We start from the raw sequence: 4,766 nt of genomic DNA on the forward strand, positions 1-4,766 counted from the left end.
TTATGCGAAGAATTCACCAAGTTATATTTAATTCTCCAACATGTTTATAATATGGTAGTAACCAGTCTTACAAAATACATCACAGAGTTATTAAAACACTTATTAGTTCCCGATCCTACATATCAGTTTATAATGACCTCTTTTCATAGTTCGTTTACCCCTGCGTGTTTCATAAGCTTTCTTTTGATGGATTCTTTATTCCGGTATAATGTCTTCAATTCATTTGGTAGATTATTGAAGGACTTTGCTACTCTTTTCGATATCTTTGACTAAGTTCTTATTTCTTGTATTACTTGTACTATTATGATATTGATCTCTTAGATTATTATAGTACTACATCAAACATTGTAATTGGAAAGGCTTTCTAAGACACACCTAAGCTATTTCCATTTACTATTTTTAATATTCTGTTTTGTATCCGTTTTATTAGATTAATGCATGTTCCATATGCACCGCCCCAATCTCTTATCACATAAGCAACAATGCTCTGGATGAATGCAGAGTAAATGATAAGTAAGGTTTTCGTGTCCATATAACTTTTAAATTTTACAAAATGTGTATTAAATATTTAGTTTTTTTATAAAATAGCTGATGTGTTTATCTAATCTCATATTAAAATAAAACACCAATGCAAGACACTTGTGACATTCCACTCTATTTACCACTCCGTTTCCCAACCTTACGTCAATTTATTTGAGCACACTATCATAGTGATTTGCATAGGTCATGAACACTCTTTTATCTAGGTTCAGAGATCAAATGTTTATTAATCTTCTCTTCAACTTTTGACCAAGTGTCGTCAGTCGAGATGACGATGGTGTCATCTGCGTAGGATAGGATTGTATTGATTGGCATGTGACTCAGTAGATCATTAACATAGATTATGAATAACAAGGGTTCCAGTATTGTGCCTTGAGGTACTCCTGTTGTGAGCTCTTTGTCTTCACTTTTACAGTGTTGAATTCTAACTTTCTGTTTTCTGGTTAGTCTAGGGAAAAGCTAGTGCTTTTTCCCTTATACCATAGCTCTACAATTTATCTAGCAATCGAGCTTTCGAAGGCTCCAAAAATGCTCTTATTTGAAGTTTGCTTTTGTTCAATTTATTATACAGGGTGTTCCGTAAATATGTTAAAGTATTTTAACAGCGTGTTCTCCTAGTCATTTTAGAGSGGGATCTTCCTGCGAYTTTTTTTAATTTGARGTTTCGTTGTTGAGATATTTGATTTCCAAAATGGCGGAAAATRTTCGTTTTTGTTGTTTTMCTTTACAACCGTTGAACATAGAAACTTCTATTTTAGTATACATTATGAGCTAATTGAGTGCCATTTTATGATMGTGTTTCGTGGTTCAGTTTGCTTTCATACAGGGTAGAAATGTGAAAWCCCTACTTGTTGTTCAGAACTTTTTTGTGTGCGGTTAMACTTTTCTMGACATATTTTTGTCAATTATTACAAGTTATTTACCAACTTTTCTATCTCTTATTGTTTTTTCCTAAGACCACTAGTTTGTCCGCAAAAAAAATAAAATCGTTTTCTTTGCCGCTCTCAAAATGTGTAAGTAATTAAGTTGATTTTTTTAAAATCTAATAACGTTTTCATATAACAACTTTAGTACACATTATTAATTGATTACTAACAACATAAATTATTTTTCTAAATTGTGTATTTTGGTTCAGATTACAAATATTAAGTCTAAATAAATTTTACTTAAATAATAACATGGTGACAATATGAGCAACGATATAAACAATCAAAATTAAATTTAAATAACCATTCTAATGTTAAGATTTAATTATGATGAATTGATCATTAATAAGAATTAACTTACCTCTTTTAACAGCTAAAATTGGTCACTTTGACATTCTTGACATAATCGCAGTATTTTAATGAAATTTAAATTTACAGACCGTAAAGTTTGCACTGAAGTTCTTATTTCGTTAAAAATATTAAATATTATTTCCTCAAGTTCTTCGATTGTATTCATTTCTGTTGAATATACGGTATTTTTAAATGGCCCCAGAAGTAAATATCAAGCTCGTTTAGATCGGGAGATTTAAGAGGCAAATTTATAGGAGCTTCTCGACCTCTCCCAAGGAACGTTTTCATCAAGCCGAAACTAGTGGTCTTAGGAAAAAAACGTGTAACCAAAAAGGTGTGTTTTGGTTACATGTTAATTGATCTATACTCATTAACAGTGGATAATGGTCGTTGAAAGGATTCGTTATTTTAAAAGAGTCAACTGTTATATTTTTATATTTTATGAAGATATTGTCTATGCATGAGCCTTTTTCAGTATTAGTTGAAGGACTAGTAATTTTAGTGAAAGATGGAGTTAACTTGCATTCCAAAAAATGGTTTATAAATTGCTGTCTGATGGCCCTATTGCTTGTCTCTTTAGTATTAAGATTTTTATATAAAGTATCTATGTATATTAAAATGTCCAACATTTCGTTGGATATTTGGTCTGGTTCGGTTGCGTTCCGATGTTTAGATAGTTTCATAGCTCGTTCGAGCACCTTTAATGTAATTTGTGGCTCACACGTTATAACTTTTTTTTAAACAGCGTTTTTAAACAGCTCCCCAATGCATTATCTCCATCTTTCTAGTTTGTCATGCTCATTGACGACAATATCAGCCTGTCTGCCAACTAGACCATTCGCTGCAGATATGTTCCTGTTACTTCTTCCACCCTTCTAAATATATTTAACATGTCATTTATTTTCTGTAGTTGCTCGACTGCATACAGAGTCTAGTATTCTTAACAAACATCCAGAGCACAAGATGTTCGTACTCTCGGTTTTTGCTGACATAATCATATGAAAAAAAATTATCTTATTCCATTTGAAGATCCGGGCCATTTCGATTACCAATCGCGTCAAACTAATTAACTGGAACAGGCAGATAAGTCAAGTATTTCTGAGTGGATGATGAAATTATATGATTTTTTTCAATCTGCGTTTTAATTTCGCTAGATGCAATAATGAACGAAACGAAACGAAACCTTTTAAGTCTGAACTGGAGAATTAAAAATTTAAAAATTTCCTCGGATAAGTTGCAAATTGCGAAGTAGGCTTGCTCGGTATAAATGAAGTTTGTTAATATTCTAAAAATTAACTAACTTTTTCGCGTTTAGCATATGTTTTGTAAATTGGCTTACGGTGTGAGAGTTGAATCAGCGTTCGGCCTTGCTAATAAATTAAATGGATTTAAGTGGGATAAAAGGCCTTGTTGGATACACCAAACGTTTTGCCAGTTTGGTCCCTTGGATCGAAACCTATTTGTAGCTTATTGGAATCGATTAGATTAAATTATATGGCGCAACATTTTGATACCTTTTTTTGTCGGTGAGGGTGCGGAACGGATCTGGCAAACGATAATCTACTGATGCTGGGAATTATTGCGTAAAGGAAAAAATGTTTTAGGAGCATTAATCAATCAAGAGCTTCATTTGATATAACTAAGGAAATTACCAAATTTGGCTAATTATCTAGAATAATACTTGGAACTATTTTATTATTACGGATGCTAGTAATTAATCCTAAACAAAAATTAATGTTTCTCATATGTGTTTCATATATATACAGGGTGTCCCGATAAGGGTGAAGAGCGGCTATATCACAACGGTAAGGACTAGCGGTTTCGGGAAAAAATCCTTATAAGTAAAGTTGGCATAAAAAATTACTGTAAAATGTATTGAAGTTCGTAGCTTGGCCGCAAGAGGGCGCAAGTTCTACAACAAAACAAACAAGTCTTGGTATCTCGGAAAAAGGGGAGATGAGCTATAACTTTAAAGACGCCATTTGAGATCCTCGGTAATACCGCATCGTTTATCTCTTTAATAATTTTTTGTATCTTTCGTAGTAAAAAACGGGCAGGCCAATGCAGCTCTCAATTCTTACATTTTAATATTTCCTGAAGTACTTAACCGATTCCACTTTTTGGACTAGTTTGAAAGATAATTTTAATATCTTTCAAAAGGCATTTTTTGAATGAACCGGTCGGTATGTGTCGGTTTCCTGTACACCGTGTGGGCCAGCTTTCCGTTGGCTTTTCTGGTCACCAATACATCCAAAAAAAGGCAGTCGCCCATCCTTCTCCACTTCCATAGTAAATTGAATTTTAGAGTTTATTGAGTTGAGGTACATCAGGAAGTCTTCCAGTTCAGTCAGACCATGGCCCCAAACAACAAAAGTGTCATCAACATAGCGGAACCAGCACTTAGGTTTCCTCACGGCTGTGTCCAGAGCGTTCTTTTCAAATTTTTCCATAAAATAGTTGGCTATCACTGGACTAAGAGGGCTGCCCATTGCTACTCCATCCGTCTGCTCAAAGAATTCGCTGTTCCACTGAAAGTCGGTTGTGGTTAGACAGTGTTCGAAGAGTTTGGCTCTGGTTTGGAGTTGCAGAGTGGGACAAACGAAAAAATCAGCAGTAGCGGAGCACGCATTGCTAGACGGCCACCAAATACGCTTCGACGAAGTGGACATTCTGCACCAATCTGAAAGATACTACCCGAGACTCACCAGAGAGGCCATCGAAATATTTAAACACCCAAACCATTTTAACAGAAAAGAAGAAATTACTCAATCCGGATTGGAAGCGCGTTTTGCGCCAAACAGCATGTGCGCCGAAGCGTTGGAACCCCCACCCATCCCCCACGCATGAGCACACACACGGCTGGGCTGCATAAATACGACGGGGAATCCAGCAGTTGAATCAGTCTTAGTCGGAAAGCACGGGAGATCACTTCGCCCACTGCCTCATCGC

This window comes from Dendroctonus ponderosae, unplaced genomic scaffold, assembly GCF_020466585.1.
Source record: "Dendroctonus ponderosae isolate FM_Combo_2020 unplaced genomic scaffold, Dpon_F_20191213v2 Dpon_F_20191213_5, whole genome shotgun sequence".
In the NCBI taxonomy this organism is placed as follows: domain Eukaryota; kingdom Metazoa; phylum Arthropoda; class Insecta; order Coleoptera; family Curculionidae; genus Dendroctonus; species Dendroctonus ponderosae.